At 29.4% G+C, this 25199-nt stretch overlaps 2 protein-coding genes across 2 annotated transcripts in view; both read right to left on the bottom strand.

The window, feature by feature from the left end:
* Prosalpha3 (Proteasome alpha3 subunit) overlaps positions 1-10311 on the bottom strand; it is a 248723-nt gene extending 238412 nt beyond the window's left edge. The window contains exon 1 of the mRNA XM_064217752.1: positions 10289-10311. The gene's annotated coding sequence lies outside the window, so the exon portion shown is untranslated. The remainder of the gene's footprint in view (positions 1-10288) is intronic.
* LOC113396658 (uncharacterized) overlaps positions 1-25199 on the bottom strand; it is a 70886-nt gene that overhangs the window by 30202 nt on the left and 15485 nt on the right. The gene's annotated exons all lie outside the window — the stretch shown is intronic.

The following is a 25199-nucleotide window of genomic DNA, read 5'->3' on the forward strand; positions in this document are numbered from 1 at the left end:
ATTAATATGTACAGATATTTTTAGGTATGTGTGTGTCACATACCCGGTTTCACATTTCGCTAAAACAAACACTTCGGCTAAAAATATTATAAACAAAAATAATATTAATAAGTCAAACAACAACATTAATGTATACTACGTATTAAGCGCTAAGGATATTATTTACTAGATGAAAAAAAAAACTATTAATTATTAGACAACGACGAATATTCTGACAGCCAATATATAATCTGTGCGTGTGCATATCATAAATCTAACGAAGTCGTGTCTTTCTACAAAACTTTAATGTGCGCGCATTATATTATTGATATAGGATCTAAAAATCCATTTTTTAAATTATTTTTCGAAGTTATACTTCTTTAGGGGCTTTAGGAAAATATGACGAGAATGATTTAATTGTGATACGCGCGCACGTCACGGCAACTACACGATGAAGTTGCTAGCTTTATCCTTATTTACAATGTTTATTTTATAATTTGTTAATGTTTAAATGTATGAGTGTAATTGTAGTGAAAAATGAAGGAATAATAATTGTTATTATTTTATTTTGCATGCAAATAATAACAATTTTTTTGTTACGTCGAAGAAGTAAAACTTCTGACGTATATTTTTTTTTATTAATCTTACTCTATATATTTAATAATAGCATAAACATAAATGTATGAATTTATGATTAAACTAGTAATGGTTTTTTATGTTCGAAGATAACATATTGTTAGAAGAATTTACCCTACACAATTACAGGAATCTCCATCTCAATGTTCCAATCAGACAAAAGAGGATAGAATTTATTTTAAAATCTATGAGAGGAAATATGATATGATGGAAGGGGGAAAACTTACTTGTTATAATTTGTATTTAATAGTATATTTGTCTTTTAGCGCTCGCACTGTAGTGTAACTGTGTAGTAAAATGCTTGCCGTTACTACAGAAACAGTACCAGTACAGTACATACTAATTTCAATCGCATTATAATTAAATAAAATAAAACGAAGGCAATCCTAAAATTTATATTCTTTTTAAATATTATCGGATGTCCGTCTATACCACAGGTCACAACTTGCATATTTAGATATTTCGACACCATCTTTTTTCTTATTACTCTAGGTCTAGTGATGCAAATGCTAATTAAAAAGCCATAACACCGCTTCCAGCGGAGCTTTTTTTTTTAAATTAAAGCGCAATTTAATTCTGGCCATACACACATATAAAAACAGATATCCTGCTAAAATCACACAATCGAACTGTAGTGACCTCCAATGGTGAACATTTGTCATTTATAATTTAAAAAATGGAACCCATTGCAATAACTTTGAAATGGGAATTTGAAAATATATAATATTTGATTTTAATAATGAGTTGTACGAAATGAATGCGGAATCGTGGGTGTTGCCTGTTAATAAAATACAAAGTATAAATGTCGACGCAAAATATAAAATGCAGAATCTTGATCACTGACTTCAAACTCAGCTAAAATAGCAGTATATATTTATTTTATTTCAATAGCGCCACATTACTAATAGCACAATTCCAATTTTCTTTTTAAAAGACGTTATTTACTGATCGTTGACATTTGGCAAATATTATCGTCATCAGATAGGTATATAAATATTCTAAATTAGCATATTATAAAAGTAGTTAATCTGTACCTAAAATCCCTAGATGAAAATATTTAAGCATTTAGTGTTGTTAAAAATATCAAGATTGATGCCATAAAGATATTAAATCTAATTTTAGAGACTGAAGTTGATTTGACGTAATATGACGTAAAATGACGAAATAAGAAATTGCCATGTATAAAATTAATTCTGTGGTATTTGTTATATTCAATTGAGTTGTATGTTATTTACGAAGTAGATATTATTAATTTACAGCTTATCGACGAATAATATTCTTTTCATTTTCATATTTATAAGCATAATGCTTGTTTATTTTTTGTTTAAATGAAAGTGAGAAAGTGCTGAACATCCTGTTCGAATAATGTACCTAAATGTCTGGTATTACTCAGACGGGTTTACACAAAGCAAATTAAGTAAATCTCAATGAAGGACGGAAATAAACTCGAGACCTATGTTAAACAATATGTCCACCGAACAACCTCCTTTTAATCTTAAATCATGAAAACATAATAATTATTGCGAACATATTTTTAATCAAGTATACTTCACTTACACGGAAAATAACCTCAACAAAGAACTATTAATAAGAAAACTGTATTATTACCGTGATAGAATACCTAAGTTTATTGTGCAAAACAACGCAGCCTTTTCTCAGGAGTCGCGGTTAGATAATCACAATAACAAGCCGATATTATCTATAGAAAAGATTTCTAAAATTTACTTTAATCACGCGAAGTTAATTAATAAATTATAGAAAATTTGACCGCTTTTAAGCCGTTTTAAAAAAAAATGGATACTCTGGTGACACTATTTATAAGAAACTAATGTTATGTTTTTATTATTTCACTGTAATTGATTCACAAATGAAAAGGTACGATAAATATTAAATATATTATGTTACAGATTTATAGGTATAATATTTTTGTTTATCGTTTGATAAAGTCTATTTTACATTTTGGAATATTAATTGTTTCTTTATTTAATTTAGTATACTTATTTTTTAAATTGGCACGAGACAGGTAACACACAATAAATTTATAACAAACAATATATATTAACATTGCGAAAGATATGAATATAAATAAAAAATATTACTGTACAAAACACGTCTACGTGGAATGGTGACAAAAATGCTAGGAGGATTAATATCCTTTTAATTGCAAAATCAGCCCTCCTGTCACCAGTCGACGCAATAAGAACCATCATACTATGTTCCCGAAATGTAATTAACTATTTAATTACTCCAAAGTAAATCTGTTCATGCGGCAATAGGCACAAAGATAATATTAGTAAAAAACTTAACATAAACATATAAACATAGAAAGTTGAAACTTTAGTAGAAATTAATTAAATAATAGGTATTATGTTATATCACTACAATAATTTCACTTTTAAACATGTTATTTTCATAGTTCACGTCATTTAATATTATTTATTATATTTTTGTAGTCAATACAAGATATCTATATTGTTCAACATATCATGACCGATTTCGACCACGTCGGTAAATCGGATAGGAAAACGAGCTTCGAACATACTATAGCGCACGAGTTTGTGCAGAAACACAAGCGTATTCCTAGTTCCTCCTATAATCAGATGGAACGGCAATCCATCACCGGAAATAGTTCAGGAACAGGAAAAGCTTTCGGGGCAACGGAAGTTTAAATACTGACATCTTCCTAATCACTTGCCCAATCCGTGGTTAGAACTAAAGACCCTGGGAACTGCACCAATTTAGAGACCAGCACTTCCAAATTTCTTAACGCTATTGTGTTCATCATCATCTCGAAACCCAGAACCAACATGTTTCGAATATATGTGATATTTTACACATTTTTTTAATTTGTATTTCTCCCAGCTGCTCTTTTTCTTTATAATATATCGATCGATGTTCTATTTATATCGAAATTTAAGGTTATCTAATCTAAATAGTGTCACAATTCACCCAAGCTTCCGTCTAGTTTATTTTATTAAATATGTTGAAGTACTAGTATATTCAATCTCTTTTCCAACAAAGAGTTATAAATCAACAATAAACCAATCCACAGTCGTCGCTCCACCACAGTTTGTCCGTCTGTCACGACTGGCCACAATATTAATTTTAAGTTGTTCTTTAAATCTGAGCATTTTATGGATGTTTTTATGTAGCCCAATCAATTTGTATTTGATTAACTGTACTGATCTATTATGGGGATAAATCCGAATTTGTTTTGATGGTTATCACCCATAGACAATGGCGTTATAAGCAATATTAACCACACCTAACTTTCTTAAGGTACCAATCTAAGGAATTAAGATGTTATTTCCCTACCACCAAGTAAAACATTATACAACAATAGTGTCTTTCAAAAGAAGAGCCGACTGCGGTTCTTGGTAGTACCATCACGACGTAACAGCTTCGTGTAATTAGCACGATAGAGACTTGGTATGGCCATTCGAAGCCAATTTGAATAAAATTTGTGGCAAGATATATAAAACAAATTATTTTATAGTGAGTTCAAATCTGTAGAAGAAAGTCACAATTGGCGATAATTATATTGTCGGTGTCAATAATTTAAGGTGTCATATTCTTAGGCCTGTGTAAAGGGTCATAATGAATTTGAATTAATCATTTTATCGTTATAGGTACTTCACTTCTCGCTGCACTTAACGTCATAAAATGTTAAATTTTATTAATTTAAATCCTGGTAACAATAAAATGTTAATGTATTAGAAAGTACTGGGGTTCGTGTTATTATTTGTGTCATATCGTTGAATTTTAGTTTCACTAAAGTTTATATTTTCCTTTATGATATTTGTGTAGAAGTTATTGCTAATTTGCAATCCTTACTCATGTTATAAATGAGAAACACCTAACATTGGAAACACGCAGGCGAAGCTGCGCGCGAAATCTATTAAATTATTATATAATAGAGAAAGTTAATTTTTCCGATTGCGACCGTCGCAAATTAAATGACATTTACTTTTATTTATAACAAAGTTGCCGCCCGCGTCTTCGCTCGCGTTTTAGGGGATGATCGTCCGGTTTTAGGTATAAAAAATTCTACGTCCTTACTTGGAATTCAAGATTGCTTCATATCATTTTCATCTAAGACGGTTGAATAATTTAGCCGTCAAAGCAGATCAGACAGACAGACTTACTTTCACATTTGTAATATACAGATGAGGATTTGTTTGTGTCGTATGCAAGCTTGGTCTCACAACGCCCACCCCCTCCCGCACCTTCAGGACCGCATAAGGAGGACGGTACCTAACCATACTTCTATAAAGAATAAAATATTTGATGATGATGATGATTTAAGATATAAAAATATACTAAATTCTAGTCATATATCTAAATAATAATGGATAGATAAATTGAAATTCCCGCTATTTTTATAGTCAATATAAATGACGCGACCAACATTAATATACAATATATTCTAACGATTCCGTGTTTCCTACTGATGTTTTTAATATAAATTCATGGAATAAATATAATAATTAATATTTATGTGTGTGAGTATTGTCTTATAAAGACAAAAAATATTGCCTGAATAACGGAATGTTTATCTGATCCCATTCCCTGTGCCATACCTATCAGAATAGACATAATTAAATTTCAGTGCTTAATAAATTTTATTGGATAAACGAATTCGTTTTTAGGATTTAGATTTTTTGTAACTATTAATAGTAAATGTTATTATATCGAACGTATTTTTTTTTAGTAATAAATATCATAGTTCATAGTTTGAAAAACTTAATGCATATCAATTTGCTATGGCTACGTGAATCAACTGTTTTTTTTTTTTTTATATCACAAAAGTAAATAATTTCAAATGTTATATGATAAGTTTTATTTGCGATTTCTCGTATTGATATAATATTGATCTCAGTTGGTCTACTAGGAGTTTATGAACCTAATAAGAAACACGATTGAATTACGGTAAGATTAAAAAATATATAAAATATACCTATTCTTTTGCTGACCGTATAATTATTTTAAAATCATGATGATGACAATAGATCATCTATCTGATCCTTTGCAATGTCATCCGACTATAAGAATGAGGAAGCAAAGAGTACACTTGTCTTTGTATATTGTTGCTCTTGCAAAGCTCTCTGGGTAGGTACCACCCACTCATCAGATATTCTACCGCCAAAAAATAGTACTTAGTATTGTTGTGTTCCGGTTTCAAAAATATGTGTGCCAGTGTACCTACAGGCACAAGGGACATAACATCTTAATTCCCAAGGTTGGTGGCGTATTGGAGATATAAGGAATAATCGATATTTCTTACAGCGCCAATGTCTATGACCTGCGGTGTGGTGTTGACCGAATTGTGCATCATAATCAACCCAGACGAACTTGTACAAAATCCTACCACCAAGTTATATTTAAAATTATTTTTTCTCCCAACTAAATTACAGTTACCATATTGTAGACGATCATGATCGATGTCCACCTGAGTGTATCAGATTTCTAAGCAACCGAGCCGTCATCCAATAAATAATTTGCACATTAATATGAATCATTTGATTTTCTATCCATATCTAATGTGATATTCCATCAACCGTTTTTATAAAATGTTTACTTAAATCGCTAAGTTGTGGAAATATACCGTTCAACTGAATCAATATTATAAAGTTAAGATTTTGAATTGATAATTTATGTAAAGTAATTGTACTGGAATGACACATAATTCCAGAAATAGTAAATTTTAATACAGCATCGTAAACATTTAAATACCACAGATATTTTTTTTATATCCCCACTTATTTTACCTATACTATTTACCTACCAAATTTATGTGTGAACTTATCAGTCAGCATAACCCGTGAGAGGTTGTCAAAAAAGTTTGTACTCTTTAGCTTACTTACATTCTGTACTTAGAACGGAGGTAATTAAAGTCGTAGTTTAAGTTATACTGTGATGGCCAGAGTGTCAGAGCATTGCCATTAAAATTTAAAAATAATAGAAGACATGGACTTTCTTATGGGACGTGCGTCACACATCAACTTTAAAAAAGTTGTTGTATAATTTGCAAATTTATTTAATACAATCGAACGTTAATGCCTTCAAACTGGCAAGCAAAATAAAATTTTGCCTTTCAAATCTAGTATTCAAATTTAAAATTTCAAAAGCTAGGTTTTCAAAAATGTTAAATAGATTTTGTTTGAAAAGCAATATGCTCTTTATTTCGAATGCAGTAAAATTTAAAATATGATTCTTATGGTGGTCTGACATATATTAAGCAATAAATTATTAAAAACATTTTAAAAAAGTTTAGGAACCGCTTTTTATTTAATTTTATTCAACATTATTAGAGATAAAACGGTATAATCTGAAAATCATCAATATATATATTTTTTATTCATCGTACAAGCAACGAAACAGTATTTAAGTAATTACATATAAATAAATAAATATTGGACAACATCACATGCATTACTCTGATCCCAATGTAAGTAGCTAAAGCACTTGTGTTATGGAAAATCAGAAGTAACGACGGTACCACAAACACCCAGACCCAGGACAATATAGTAAAATAATGAACTTTTTCTACATCGTCTCGGCCGGGAATCGAACCCGGGACCTCGGCATAGCGTACCCATGAAAACTGGTGTACACACTACTCGACCACGGAGGTCGTCATATAATGCTATTTACTATAAAAATAAAATATCTGTCTTTAAAACATCTGTCTGTGTTTACGCTTAATGGTTGTTTTTGTTAACACTTTATGTGTTTCTAAAGCATAGTTTTACGTAGAACCGTGATTATCATTATCTATAAGAAATAGATCATCCAGAGATGAAGAATGTCGTATATGTTCGATTTTTAAAGTTTTACAATACAGGAGTTTGTAAATCATAAATATTGTTTACAGCAATTGTCGCAAATCCTGTAAAAAAGTAATAATTGATATAAAGTAGGTTTTACCTCTGTAACTGTTTAAACTTAACTTAGTTTTGTCTAACTTGCGTGAATATAAGTACGCCTACATTCGAGGCGAATTAATAAAAAAAAAATTATAATTTTTTTTTAAATACTTATTCGTTAAATTTGATTGACATTTTTTAAAAAGTCACATTTAATACAAATATAATAATATTTAAAAAAAAAATAGTTATATTTTACTTACATAATTTAAATATTAATTCACTGCAATGAACACACTGAAGATACACATAATTACACAGATAACATTAAAATCCAATATGGAAAGCGCGCGAATCTTGCCGCCAATTTCCACAGCCGCGTGGTTATACTTCCGCGGCCTTCGAACAAATGTAGAATACAGCCATCGCATAGGTTCGCCCTAGTCATATCGTTCCGGAATCCATAACTTTAATTACTTAGGTTGAAATGATGTGACCGGCGGACATCATTCCGAAGTTTGATTTGTAACATATTGGCTATTTAGGGCTCTTCAAATTAACATGATTGGAATGTATATAATAATAACCAATCAGATCTTTGAAATTTCATGTTGTCAATGAAATTACTTTATTATAAGGAAAGGCAGTTTTGATAAAAAATAAAATTATACTTTTAAAATCGAACTTCAATTTAAAAAAACAAATGAGATTTAAATAAAAGCTCAAGAATATAATCATCATTAGTTCTATATTGAAAGAAATATATTTATATTATTTAATTAATTTAAACAAATACAAGTTTTTAAATAAACAATTAAATACATTTTATGAAGTAATTATTTGTTTTTTAAAATATTCTTTAAAGAATCAATTAAAATTGTCTTTGATGCAAAGATTCGACCTTGGCAGAATCATCGACACTAAAATTCGTGAGATTTATCGTTTATTTTTTTAAACAAGTTATTTATAAATTCATGAATTTCTGAACTATTCGAGTAACGGTACCGCTTTAATGTTTAAAATACAATTTCAATATGATTAAAACTATATTTAATGACAAAATTATGTTCGTTTGAAGTAAGATCAATCTTTCAACCGGTTGTTTAATTTAGGGATTCCGTATTCATACGAAAGCTCCTGCTGAGGAATACAAAATTATAAATTGATAGGTATAAATATCTCAAATAGTTTTAACATAAGTTACCAATTATGTTATAAAGTTTAACATTTAACCTAAATAGTCTTTATATAAAAATGTGACTTCTACGACATGGACAGCGATGATATTCTCTGTTACCGTAGTCACATCGTATTTATGTATTCATAATTTTCCACGAACTTATACGTCAGATATGCAATCATATATACGACTATGTAAATTAATAACTTTTTTCAGTTACATCTATGACGATTCGATTTTAAATGCAATGTTTCAACAACAATACGTTTTTTTATTATTTTAGTAAAGCACACGAGTCACCCTTGAACTAGAACAAAGCAATGCAAAGAATTGTTATTTGGTGTAGAATAAGTACTGAGTTGGTCGTACCTACTGAGCCGGGCCTACAAAAATCCAACGACAATTTTTAATTTTTTTTTAAAGAAATTGTTAGACGGTCAAATATGCCACCTGATGGTCAAATATGGTAAGTGGTCACTACCATTGCTGGAATCAACAAGTAAATTATTCAATATATTTATATTTCGTCATTACATAAACAAAAAAAAATCTAGATAGAATACCCGTAAATACGAGTATAATACATATATACGTGTATAACTAGCCTAAATATAATATGTCATTGCCGCTGGTAATATTTTGTTGATTCAAGCCCCAAAACGGAAAACGAATTTTAGTCATTATTATCTATAACGTGGAATAAATCACGTACTTTCAAATTTAATTAATAACAATAATAATATGTATCATGCATCGCTACATTTAATTACAAGGTTGTAATTACCATATTATAACACTTTACAATTATTAATTACAATATTTATTTATTCATAGGTACACAAACAGAATACAATCAGAACATACATTCAAATTACGGAATTACACAATTTTGAGCTAGATTACATTCCTTAGCATGTGTACACGGCATGCTCATATCAATTATATATCAATGCAGCCTGGTAGTATTTTATATAATAATCAAAAATTAATAAATTACAGCAAACATATAAATTAAAATAAATTGAAATTATGTAACATTAATAAATAAATTATCTAAATAACATTGAATATTTATTACTATTAAACTAATTAAGCTAATAACAATACATCCATTTGAATTATGAGACTAAGATAATAAATAAAATCAAATAATTATAAAATATTACAATAATCAAAAAAAAAGAGAAAGGATTAAAATTCATAAATTCAGAAATATCTATCAATAAATTATTAAGTATTTCCAGTCGATCATTGAATCGTAGATATAATATTCCTTACAATGTTTTTAAATTTTGGGAAATTAGGATTGAATATGTCTAATATGTCACTGTGTTTTAAAAGTAAATCGTTGTAAGTACGACAAAATCTAACAATTGGATTATAATATGATGTATTATTACTGTGAACACTGAGTATGAAACTATTCAAGTGTGCACGACGAGATCTAAATTAAATATTAAAATTAATACATGATATTGAGGCAGAAGAATCTATTTTATAGTGAATAATTTTGTGTAAAATGTAGAGGTCATTACACATAATAGAATCTACAGTGTAATGTAAAATTCGATAGTTATAATTAACGAAATAATAATAAAATCAAAACAATTTTCAACGCTCCAAAAAACTTATAAAACAAAAACAAAATCAGTATTACCGCCATTTTGTTATATTATAATGATCACAGATAGAAAATGACTTATACTCTAAATTTATTATTTCATAAATCACTAAGTGTGAATTAGCATAACATTATACGATAGATCAATAAAGTAATACGATGCAGATGACTTTAATCTTCTCGCTAATCGGATAGTGGCCAAAGGCGCTCCACAAAAAATCCAATGCATATCACTATCTATCGTTTACCGTAAATGTTATTTATTATCTGTCTCTTTGTATGTGCTGCGGTTGTGTATTTTGCGACTAGTTCACGAAAATACAAATCTTTATTTTTAATCTAAAAATAAATTTAAGCCAGTTTACAAAACTAAATATTACTCGTTTGTTGCTATGTAATAGTTAACATAATATCCATATAGTTATTAATTTTAATGATAATACTATTTATTTGTTACGAGTAAGTTCACAAACAAGTCAATGAAACGAAGTTTTCTTGATATGAAGCAGTTTGTAAGTAAAACTAGCTCGTAACTTCCCGCGATGCTTGAACGCACTATATAATATGCAGTTTTTGTGCCGTTGTTTTTGCATTATTTTTTATATGAAACCCATTCAGGCACTTCCTTTTTCTTATTGCGGTAACGTAATGTATAATTTATTTAAGATGGAAACGATAATATATTTACAATTGTTAGTTGAACGAAAGGTGAACCTATAAAACATTTAGAATATTTTACGCACGGTTTGATGAACAATAATTGTATAAGCAAATAATCGTTATTGTTACTGTAGTTATTATATTTAATAGGATAAGAATTTAAAAGACATAACATACGTAAAACAAATTAATTAGTTTAAAAAATAAAATAAGGATATGTCGTCTGAAGTTCTGTCACATGTATCTATGTATATTTCGCCCGGTTTTGACACATTTACGAATTGCAATAATTACCATTAGTATGATATTCCTAGCTATTAAATGGTTGGAACCTACTCAGATGTAGTAGATCTCTACTTAAAATATACGTCATCGTAAAATTGCGAGGACCGTTAGTTTACAATAAATCTAGACAGATTTTAAGCTATCGAATTTTGAACGGTACTTTCGATTTACAATAAAAATTTGTTAGATTTGGTTAGGTTATAATTCAAGTCGTGTTTATAATTCAATTCAAAATGGCCTTATATTAAAAACAGTGTGCGATGTAAGAAATATTAAGTATCCCTTACATTGCCAATGCGCCACTCACCTTGGGAACTAAGATGCTATATCCCTTGTGTCTGTAATTACACTGGCTCACTCATAATTTAAATCCAAACAACTGCTGCTGCTGTTTCGAGGTAGATTATCTGATGAGATAATTATACCTACCCAGACGGGCTTGCTCCAAGCCCTAAGTACCATCGAGTAGACATTATAATTTATTTCATATGTATATATTCTTTTGTATGTAAACTTTGTGTGTGTATTGTCGGTGATTTAGATTGGATCCGATTGTGGCGCACCTACCAGGTTTCAGGACACGTTAAAGCTAAAAAAATGAGATAAGAAATCCGTTTGAAGTTGAGACGGGCAACTACTATCAAATATGATCATTTTAGAAACATTTATGTACAAAAATCATAGAAATCGTTGTTTCTTTTCAATGTTAATTATTTTCAACCATGATTAAATATGTAATGATATTTATTAATTTATTAAGTACTAATATATTTAATTTAAAATATCTCCCGTTTTAATACTTTTAATAAAATTAATATTGACAAATTCGCATAGTCATATATCGTTTAATCAAATCTGCTTCAAGAAACGTTTTTGATAATGACAATAAAAATAAAGTTATAAAAATTCAATTCTTATTATATAAAATTAATAGACGGCACCGTAACCAGAGATTGATTTTTAAGTGTGTGAATCATATAACATAAAAATAGATATGATTCATTCAGCGATGTATACGTATTTCAAAATAATTTGTACAAAAATTGTTTTTTTTTTTTTATTTAATTAAATGGACCAATTTACTTGGGAGCAAGCAAGTCTGGGTAGATAAGTTTGAAAAGTGAGTAAGTCAGTGTAGCTGCAGTCGCAAAGGACCAAAAATCTTAGCTCGTCCGTCTACCTATTACGTAAAAAAAGAAAAAAATATTCTGTGTGATTTATACGATTTTACTTATAAGAATTAACAAGAAAGTCTGCTGATACTATTCGTTTCAAAAATCATAATCAAAATATACTTTACCTATTCAAGTAGGCATTTTTAGAAGCACTTTTGAATCGTCATTTAAAAAATTACAGATATTAAATGGAGCTACCACCGGTTCGAAATGTAGATTCTACCGAGAAGAACCGGCAAGAAACTCAGTAGTTACTCTTTTTCAACATTTAAAAATACAGTCATGTTAGTTAAATACAATTATATATGTACATAATATATCCTGCCTGGATGTCAATAAGTATCTGTATAATCTTGTATTAAATAATATGTCTTCCTTACCAATGTATTTTTTACAAATGATTTGAATTTATGAAACGGCAAAGTTAAAAATATCTGCGAGATTTTATTATAGAAAGTAGTTATAAAAATAGTTCATAATTATAATACATAATAATATTATTATTTAAATTAATTAAAAAATAATAATAATAATAAAATATTAATCAGTATTATATAAATAAATATCTTATACGGAATGATTTTGTTTTGAAGATCACACGAAGGGAAAACCTAGAGACACAGTAACTACCGCTAAAGACATTTATAAAATCATAGACTTGATTATCATTTAAAGTATTAGAGCTTAAGCGAATTGTCAATAAAAAAGCTTTTATCATAAATATTCAGATTACCGACTTTTAACACTACACCGTTTTATATGACGACTCCTTATTGAATTAGGTCTTATCTTGGTTTTTTAATTTATTTATTACAAGAAATATAAATTGAAGTATTCAAGCTTGTCTCTTTATAACTATCATATGTCAATACTAATGAGTTAATAGCTTATAGCAAGATAGTGTCGCTTTTGATAAACGAATATGTATGTTTTTAAGGCGAAAAAGTGACATTATTTATGTAACCAATGTATTTATTACGTTAATAATAATTCTAAAGGCAACTTATACGTTACGGAAGAAATTGTGATGGGATTCGAAGATTCACGTGGTGGAATATTTACTGTATTATTTGGAAAAATATTAGAATGGTAGACTTATGGTAATTCCATAAGATGTCTTCCCTACTATAAAGTAGGGTATCTTAGGGTATTTCTTGTAGGGCTTTATGCAAGCAGGTCTGTGTAGATATCACTCATCATTTATTTAACTACAGTGCTGTAATATTGTCTCAATTCGGGTTTGAAGTTATAAAACAGCACTATGTAAATGTATATTAATTGTTACTGTTTGCGGATGCTTAGTGGAGGAATGCTTGGTGGAGTTATGTCGAGATAAATTAAAAAAAAATCTGAATTTAGATTCAGATACAATAAAAATAATATGTAAGTTACTAAATTATATCATAAGACAATGCAAACAAAAAAGGGAGACATTTTATTTCACACCTGACTTAAATAACTTCTATACTTATTTGGGCATGTATGTAACTCTTTTTTGAGGATGAGTTAACAAAAATTCTTTTTAATTTCGCACCTGCTCTATATTCTCGTATGCAAATTTTCATACTTATAGACCCATCAGCTGAAGCGGTGCTTTATTAGTTTATGTTAGTCAGTCAATTGTATTAGAAGATAAATATGGATTTTGTTTTGTAAAAACATAACGTGCAGTGTTAAAATTTAAACTGAGCTTTATATTCTAAGGGCAGTATATTAAATACTTTATAACTTTAAAACAATAAGAAGTACAAACGCAATACATACAACTAATGTTTTACAAAATTATTGGCAATATAATAATGTACGTGATGCACTGTGGTCGTTGTCAATCTTTCGCTAAGTTATAGACAATAAAACACGTAAACGCATTCGTGATTTTAAATGACTATTGTACTCATAAAAATATATCGAAAAATACAAAAATATATATAATAATTCAAAGTAATTTTAATAAAACGAGATTTTAAAGAGTTGTGATTTGTTTTTATGATTTTGGTTTAGTTTTAAATGTCAATACAATTAAAAAATATTATGTAATCGCTTAATTTATTGAGCTTATATAACCCGTACTGTGTAGATATAGATTTGTAATATTAATAATTAGTATCAAAAATAATTGCGTATTTCATCAGAGTTTCAATACTTTAGTAGTTTTTTCGTTTTTTAGGGTTTCAATGCGTTATTTTTTTTTTAATATGGCTGTTCAAAACAAACCTCATGCTCCTGAATCGTGTGAGTTACTTAGAGCTATTGAAGAGTTTTAATATTCTCACTACTAGTCCTGGATTGAATAATTGATCAGATCGACACAATTTTTGTCGTCTTAGCTAAATTTTCTTCCAATGTTTCAAATCGATACGACAATATTATAAGAAGCAGATTTTTTTACGGTAACTTAAAATGATACAAAACTATTTTATTAACTATTATATCTATTCTAAAAAATCGTATGAATGACTTTTAATCAACTCGGCGATATTTTTTCAATAAATATTTAAATGTATTTTTTTATATTGACTTTTTCATTCGTGAACTGATTTTAATAATACAGCCGTTTCCGAGATTAGCGGTAACAAACAAATAGATAAACAGGCAAAATAGACAAAAAATCTAAAAATCGTATTTATATGATCTTTTGCTTTAATAAATGGTAAGTAATATTTTTATCTCAAATATCTTCCATGTACAGATTTTGATCAGTTACTGTCAATGTCAACGTAAAATTACAAGGACCGTTATATAGTTTAGAATAAATCTACACAGATTGGCACCGCCGAAACATTTTGAACGCGGCATTCAAGTTACAATGAAACGCATAAAATTTCAATAGTTTATAATATTTAAGATCAGGTTAATGTGATTATAATTTAACTCTTTTGGCCCGTTATATTAAAAACAATATTTATTTTAGTGTACAATCTTACTAGATTTATTATAAAATAACGGTCCTTGCAATTATCTGGTAAAATAAATAACTATTCTTCTTATCCTGTTTGTTTTTATAAATGGTATTAAAGAAACCGTCAATTGATGTAGCGGTCATCGCCAATCGTAAATACAAGTTTTGTAAGAGAAATTAGTGATGCCATTAATTGCTAATGATATTTTAGTTGATATATTTCTTGTACATATTCAAAGTAGGTAACCATTCAAAGTAGATTACAAAGAAAATTATAAGAGACATGTAATTCGTTGAAATATTATGTTACTAATTAATAAAATTCATTTTGGAAATCGTATATCAAATTGTGTTTGAATTATTTAGTGATTAGAGGCAATATATTTTTAAATAATGTTATACATTTAAGAACTCTTTTCTCAAACTTGTCAAGTCATAGCTCACAAAAGACAAAAGTAACGACTGACATGTACGTATAAATACTTTTTATATTATTCAGGCATAGAGCACAATACATCTGTTAGCTCATCAAAATAGTATACCGGTTTGCGAACATATAAATGTACCGAAATTAAATCCAGTTTAGTTCAAAATACTCGAATACATAAACACGTGTAGTAATCTAATTTCTTTACGAGTTCGCTTAAATTCTCATTATCGTATAGGACGGCTTTAAGACATTTCGGGAGACAGGGATAAACTCTTGTACTTTCCAAGTACTAGAGTGTATCCTTGCCATGTTTCTTACTTCGGGTTTTCTAATAAGTTCCTGATACGAAAACCCTATAACAAATTAAGGCAATTCAGAATTATAGATTATATGCAAAGATAATATACGATACTTGCTGAACCTGCGGCTTTTTCCGCGCGAAATTTATAAAACACAAACTTTCAACTCCCGCTTTGCCGCCTTAGGGGTGGAGTTTCGTAAAATCCGTTTTTAGCGAATATCTAAACCCTATAACGAACCTACATGTTAAATTTCAAGTTTTTAGGTGTGATAGGTTCGAAGATTTCGTGATTAATCAGTGAGTGGTATTTTGCTTTTATATATATAGATTACATAATTATGTCTCAATATAAATAATCTGGAACCTCTTAAGGGAAATTTAAGCATACCTTAAAGTAGTCCAGCTTCATCACTATTTTTGTACTATTCAATTATATCTGATCTAAAATAATAATGATCTTTAGAAGTGCATTAAGATTACGTCGATCAGCCGTCGTCATCAAGGCTAAGCAAATCTATGCAAAAAGTACGTCTGGTTTGAGTAGGTATCTGTGTCGATTATATCCCTTAGAAAGTTCTGATGTACATAATATGGACAGATTATAGGTTAATATAATTATTATTGATGATAGATGAACATATTACATATTATTGACATATTTTATAAAAATAATTAAAATGTGATCACGACGAAAATTACATTTCGTAATTTTTTTGATTGATTGAATCTTCATTGATTAATCGCCTTCTTCTTTATAAAAATAAATCTTTGTTTAAATATACGAAGTTTTTCTTTTTTAAATAAGTTTATGCTTGTTTTTTATATAAACCCTAATTCTACCCATGCGAAGCTGAGTGTCTAGTTAAGAATAAAATTACCTAAATAATACGGTTAATGTAGACTACATAAAGAATATAAGTAGGAATTTAAAATCTAATCTTATATCCAGTAGTTTAGTTTTTAATATATTATGTTTCCATCGATTTCATCTCAGTTGTCTTCAAAGTCTATAAAAAATATTTATTTACATAATAATTATTAATAATACACAAATAAAAATAAAAAAATTGCTACTGTACAAATCGTGATCGCGTGGAATTGTGGCAAACGTGCTAGCGACACTTCCCCATTGAATTGCAATTCCTATCGCCCGGGCAAGAGAGGCCTTCTCTCAAAACCAAAAATGTATTGATAGTTTTTATTTAAATTCATGCAAGCACGTAAGATAGGCGTATAAAATTAGTGAAACTTCATCCTCTTAAAATGATAAGTACAGTATTTACGAATTACACAGTCGAGAAAGCGATATGTCCATGCGAGCGAGGCCGCAGGCTCTCACTACTTGGTAATATACAAATGAAGAAGGTATTAATTTATAAATTCCGCGAAGTTTCGACTGAAACAATAAGACCATTCCAGCGAATGAATTGCGTTCACTTCCCGGACGAGTTTTTCTCACAATCCATTTCCTTGCATGTAGTTTAATGTTTCACAAAAAAGAAAACATTTATATTTGCATCAACTTAGCAGCCACGGTAGTATTTTTAATGATGGCAGCATAACATTTTGTTGATAAATTTAAATATGCCATGACGATAACGGGTTCATAGATCGGATCTGCAAAAAAATATTGGAGTTTTCTATCTAGAAATTCTCAATAGCATCCACCCACCCACGCATGTTACAAGTTTTAAGGTATCCGTTTCTATAATAAAATTCGGCAGACATTTTTAACTTTGCCGTTTCATAAATTCAAATCATTTGTAAAAAATACATTGGTAAAGAAGGCATATTATTCAATACAAGATTGTACAGATGATAAAAAAGCGTGGAGTTAATAATTGTTGACTTCTAGGCAGGATATATCATACTTATACATATATAATTGTATTTAACTAACATGACTGTGTTTTTAAATGTTGAAAAAGAGTAACTACTGAGTTTCTTGCCGGTTCTTCTCGGTAGAATCTACATTCCGAATCGGTGTTAGCTTCACTTAATATAGTTTGTTAAATGACGATTCAAAAGTGCTTGTAAAAGCCTACTTGAATAAAGTATATTTTGATTTGATTTGATTTGTATGTATGTATCTTGTGCAGGTCGCTAGACTCCGTCGAGATAGGCCACCGTGACCGCAATCGGTCTGAAAGAGATCAGCAAAATAACCATAAATACCGAAAGAGTTTTTATTGAAAGAATATTTATTAATAAACGTCATCAATCATACGAAATATTATTCACAAATGAGATAAATTTAATTAAATATATATGCATGATTTCACTCAATAAGGGCTTTATATATGAAAATGTTGATTAGAAAACCAGCACGCCTTTGATAATTATAATTTCATCTTTTTACATTGGAATTTATAATAAGTGAAAGTAAAATATATTCAAAACGGTACAACACGTCGTTTAAGGTGTTTACGCGTCAATGTTTTTATTAATTTATAAACTAGTTTCTATATACGACTTAGACTGAGCTGGACTGGCTTTTATGACTAATATAAATTAACCTTTGACCTTTGGCTTTTAAGGTATTATACTTACTTGATACTTATCGGAACATAATTAAATAAATTTTACTATGCATGTGATATTGCATTAATGTGCAGTGGTTTACAATTAAATAAAATTTACTGAACCTAAAGTCCGATCGATAGAGCTTGTATTTTCATTATTTTTCGATCTCTTATCACAATTTAACTAATTATTTTTGATTGCAACATGAATTATTGAATTTGATTATTGATTATTACATTTTTTTATTAATCAAATTGGAAATGGCTCTATGTTGATTATCATTTGCCAGCCTGCCTGTAGTTTTTAAATAAAAAAAAAACACGCGTTAGTGTACGAGTTCATTTTGTCTCCAAAAGTGTGTGCATATTTCAGCGTTCAACCGGCTTAAAACTCAATTGGAAGATTTGAACCACACAAATAGGTGACGTTACAACTTTATTTTTTAATCTGTATTTCAAGAAAAAATAAATGACATCTTCGTAGAATAAATAAAATATTTCCTATCTGTCAGGTAATCGCGCTCGTAAGACATAGAATTTTATAACAGTGACTTTTATACTACTCGTTTAAGAAAGTTGCTCTTTGGATATTTTGAGTACATCTGTGTTATGTTAACCGTTAAATAATCTAGTCTAGATTTAAAAAACGTATTCCTGTAATTTAAGAAAAGTCACCAAATAGATAAATCTTTGATTTACGAATATAAATCAAATGTAATAAAATGAGAATTATGACAATTTACATATTGAATTGTTTTATCTGTGATTAAAATAGTAGATCGAGTTTTTTAAAGTAATTAATAGTGTATTATGCACATAAAACTTATGTAAATGGAACACCAAAGGTTCCGTATGATACTCATATAAAGAAGTAACATAGGTTTGTCTATTTTATAAATTAACAATGCCTTAACACAATAATTACTTATCCCTGATAGGAATCACTTCCACACAATTTCTCGTCATTTTTATAGATATTAATGTATAATATTGTATTTACAGATAGTTGCAAGCTCGTCTAATTTGGTTGTCAATCCAAACATCACTTATACTACGGACAAAAGCCAATAACTTTAATGGACGTTTTGGCTTGAAGGGTGAGACTTTGTAATTACAGGCACAAGGGACATCTTAAATAGATGTACATATTGATTAATATTTCTTACATTATGAGTGTTTATAGGTGGAGACCATTACCATCAAGTGGGCCGTTTGGCTGTCAATCTGTTAACTGGTAAATATTCATTAATTCAACTTTGTAACATGACGATTCAAGAGTTTTATGAGCCTACTTGAATAAAGAATATTTTTATTTTCAATAATGAGAATGACAATAAGGTGAGAAAAGCTGGTCCGGTTACTTTCAAGCGAGAAGCAATAGATGATTCAATAAAAAAATATAACTCTCTGTACATATTTAAATTGTTTATTATTTAGTTTGCGAATAAGTTGATAAAAGCACTACAATATTTAAAATAATGAAATTATGAAAAAAAAAAGTATTATCTCAAATTATCCGTCACACAGAAATAGGTCTTATTAATATAAATTTCATTATAAATTTGATCAAATTCTGTAGGCAACAAATATCGTATATGCACTTTGTCATCTTAAATATTTGTGTAAGAGTGAGTTTTTTTATTGTTTTCTTTTTTTATTTACACCTTTACGTCTTAACTACTCAACCCGATCATTATGAAATTTTCTTTATACATTACGATATATTTTAAAATGTTTGAAAGAACGCATAAGGAATCGAGATGCATGAGCTGCGATAAGATCTAAAGGCTTACTTACAAATTAAAGATGTCGCAACGCATTTTACGATCATACTGTGAAGTGACTATTCTGTTACTCTTAGAAGTTTTATATTATAGAACTAGCGGCCCGGTACGTGCTTCGATACGTAAAAAGTGATATAATACAAAAATGAGTTAGAACATCGATTCATTTGGATAAACAATATTTTTGATTTTTCCATTTTGAGTGTGAATAAACAAACGGCTGGGTGTACCGACTCTGGAACAGGCAACATAAAGTTGGCCGTGTGAAAAACATGATTCTTCCAAATTCACACCACAAACGTGAAGTGTTTGCCCTTGGGCCTTGTTGATGGACATCGCAAATGATAAACGAACAGGATATTGTAATCGTTTGAACTCGAATGGCATATCAGTTTGAATCATAGGGATACGCGGTATCAAACAAACTTCACCTTTAGATTTACCAGTTAAGATCGTACCTTCGATCAAATTTGGCAATAACTTTTTCACTGTCAATCTGGTGCCATTACACAGTTTTGGTGGATTAATATTTCGCAATAATATAATTAAAGAACCAACTTTCAGATTTAAGCAGTGCGGTGGCATACCAGCCGGTTCCAATGAATTTAAAAATTCAACTGGAAAGTTCAATGCCTTATCTTGATTCATAGCACTGTCAATTGATTTATATGTCGTGAATACACCTGGCAGTTTCTCTTGAATTTGAAAATTAATACCATTGATATGAATGTTCTCTGGTGCTAAAATGGCGCGTTTCCTCAATCAATCATGATTTATATTATTCTGAAGAATATTCGGAAAAACACATTCAATCAGTTCATCTATCGATTGCACAATAGTACAAAAATTGTTCGGTATAGCGATCAATCCATTGGTCCTGTCGATTTGTATTTTGCCATCACCAATTTCTAACAATTGTTTTGAAAACTCATGGGCAGCTGGATAATTTTGTAGGTTAATACGCATATTAATGTTTAGTGTAAATTTTTGTACATATCTCCAAAGAACTGATGACTTCAAACAGGCATTTATTTCATCAGCAGGAGTTGATCGAGGAATGACAGGCAATGTTTGACGAAAATCCCCTGATAGTAATATCAAAGCGCCACCAAAAAGCTGTTGATTAACACGTAAATCTTGCATTGTCAAACACAGTTATGAAATAAAAAACAGCTCTACAACCAATTTTATTAGATAAATTGCCACAAAACCCGATTAAAAAAATACATTTATACTTATTTTAATTTAGAATTTTATAATTATTGACATAATTATAATTAAATAATACTGTTTTAAAAATAACTCCAAATACGCCGGATAGTTTCAATTAAAGAATTTATATGATTTTAAATGTATGTAAATATCAGTGCGATTGCATAATTATATTATGAAATATTCCTCATATCTTATAGCAAAATCCAAATCAAAATATTCTTAATTCAAGTAGGCTCATAAAAGCACCTTTTAATAGTCGTATTATAGTGTTTAAATGTAAAGCTACCTCTTGTTCGGAAAGTAGATTCTACCGAGTAAAATCGGCGAGAAACTCAATAGTTACTTTTTTCCACCATTTTATTTACAGAGTATATCAATAAAGTACAATTAAATTTTCATATAGACTAGAAATCAATCAATACCAAGTCGTCGCTTTTTATCTTAAATATATTCTTTTATTGAATAATATGCCGTACATCAATGTTTTTTTGTCATGATTTTTTAATTTTTTAATAGACCAAGTTAAAAATAACTACAGCTAAAGTACGTCTAACGTAAGTGTTCAGTAACCAATCATAACATTATTTACGATGGCTTCCGTGGCTTAGCAACGTCGTCAGTCCATCACCTGGACGAAATATAATTCATATTATTTTATTATTAATTATCTTTCTTTTCCTAATATAAAAATTAGTAAAAAAAATTAAATTGTCAAATTGTCTTTGATTATTATATAATATTATATTTGATAGTTCGTCAGAAGGCAAGTAGGATCAGCTAGTTTATGCTGAAGGACTTTGAAGTAATAATCAGTAATAATACAAATAGTAACTAATCAAGACCTTGACTTGAGGTCCTACTCAATAGCGATGATTATACGCTTTCAACCACAACTTTATAAATATACGAAGTAAAACGCTGATATGTTATATCAGGCTATCCATTGATAATGATTATTTTCATACGATTCTGATATATATGTTATTAAAAATGATCCATAGTATTTTAGTACCGTAGGAGCATAGCACGACTAGAAACTTATATTGTACATACCTATATAGAAATGACAGCGTGTGTTTTCGTTGCGTTAATAATAACTAGTACGGACAGGTCTTAGGAAGGTGTAACATCTTAGGCCTTGTATTTAAATATTAAAACTTTTTTATGTATATATATTATATAATTATTTCCTGTACTGTATGTGCAATCGGGAAATAGTTAACTACTAACTATATGTCTCTACGATTGACTAAGTCTTAATATCTGTTTTTTTTTAATTTAAAACGGAAAGAAAGCCTGGCAAATGGCGAGTGGTAATTGATTACCACAAGCCTACTAACCATCGCCCCTTATCACATCTTACATTGACAATGGAACAGTATCCTTCAGAACTAAGACGTTATGTCTCTCGTCTACAGTTACACTGGTACGCTCACCCTTCAAACCGGAACACAACAATACTTAGTATATCTGTTTGGTGGCAGAATACCATCATGCAGAAATATCTATTTAAACTTTGATAAAGTTTCGAAACAGTATTTTTAGGTATATCGTAAACTTGGTACGTTTTGAATCATTTTCTTTAACATTACCTACCTTGGAAAAAAATATCTTCTGGTTCGGTGCAGAGCTGTATGTTAACTAAGATGGCTTTATTCCCTAACAGCCTGTGAATGTCGGACCTAGGTCAAAGTATAAAAGCTGAGAGTTTCTCTTCACAATGCCCCCAATAGAGTCAGGTATGACGACGCTACAACGAAATTTAATACAGCATTGGTGAATAAAATTGCTACGCAAAATGTATTACGTAAGTATTTAACTTTTTTTATACTTTTCTTATCACACATAGTTTATTTTACTTAGCGATCTACAGACGCAGATGCATATAACAGAACCTCGGGATCTGCATCCGTATATATATATACATATATTATGGTATAGGTAGGCGGCCTGATTGTAAGTGGTCACCAGCTTCATTACCATTACCATTTCATCACCATATATGTTATTGTTTGTTAATATACTTTATCGTATACCACAAACATAAAATACAGAAATCTTAGGACTAAACACAAAAAAATATAAATAATAATAATACTAAAAATAATATAAACAAATATTTGTGTGGTACAACAGGCGGACTTATGGCTAAGTAGTCACCTCTTCTAGACAAACAAATCTGAGAGAGATTTTTTAAAAACATATATATTGGCAATGTAAAAAATTCTTATATCGCCAATGCGCTACCAACCTTGGGAACTAAGATTTTATATCCCTTATGTATGTGTGTGTGTGTGTGTGTGTTAATCTGACTTACTCATCAAACACAACAATACTAGCTATAGCAGATTATTGGTAAAATATCGGACTGGGTGGTACCTACTGAATTAAGCTTGCATAAAGTCCTACCACCAAGTGTACTATATTTATGTATACACTGACCGGTAGAGCATCGACGCAGCAAATATTTTTTTTCATATTCTTCCAAAAGTATTAACCGTTATACAAAATACATAAATAACGCGGTAATTTTAAGTATTTGCTTTCATCAGTTTAGATTTTATAACTAGTCACGAATTCTTAAAAACCTAGTCAAATCGTAAGATATGATAACATTGACTAGGATAATCGGTTGTGGGCGGTAAGATCGCTGGTCGTGATATTCATTGGAATATAAATAATTTTGTTTTATATTTTGGTTACCTCCGCCCATAAACATTATCACTGTAAAAACATCCTAACGAAAAAATATCAATGACTATAACCAGACACGTCATATTACGTCATTTTATTTATTAAAATGGCTTTTAAACCTTCAAATCAGCGCACTGCAACGCTGTAGGTTTATCTGGTATGTCCAGGAATTGAAGAGATAATTAATGGATGATCTTATCCAAATTATACATAGCTCTTTAAGTATGGTATTGGTATAAACTAACTTATTATAATATTTGAGATGACAATAAATCCCACTGAAACATTTTCAACGGTTCTTCTGAGCTGTGTTGTAGGTATTTCATGCCGGAATAGTTGTAGATTTGACAAACAATAACCAATGTAACGCATCTTTATTCAATAAATATTTTGAAATTTGATATGTACTCGTGATTTTACTCGGATTGATTTTTTTTTGTAAAAGAACCAATACCTTAACCTTCAGGCATCAAATTTTACTTATAAAATAATTGCCTACTATCAAAAGTACTGAGTTTAGAAAGCTGAAATTTGAAACAAAGATATATTATATAACTTAAGTATTTACTAAGATAAGGTTTTTAAAAGGGAGAAATATGAGGAATAAATTTGTATGAGTTTTACTCGTACGAAGTCGAAACGGACCGTTAGTTATATATAGTTATAATAAGTTACAGGTTTAAAATACTATTAAAATAAATAAAGAACCTACGTAATCAATTTCAAAGTGATTAATAACATCAAGTCTAATTATTTAGCATAATCACGCGTGTCTATAAGAACCTTACATAATATAATGTATACCTTTATGTAACTAATTGCTTTAATACAAGTCGAGTTTTAATTGTGTACGTTATAACTTATGTTTAGTGTACTTTAAAGATTGTTGAAAGTAATTCCTGAAGACAAACTTTATTATGATCTTTATAGGTAACTTTAACTTTGATTAACA

This window comes from Vanessa tameamea, chromosome 18 (genome assembly GCF_037043105.1).
Source record: "Vanessa tameamea isolate UH-Manoa-2023 chromosome 18, ilVanTame1 primary haplotype, whole genome shotgun sequence".
Classification (NCBI taxonomy): domain Eukaryota; kingdom Metazoa; phylum Arthropoda; class Insecta; order Lepidoptera; family Nymphalidae; genus Vanessa; species Vanessa tameamea.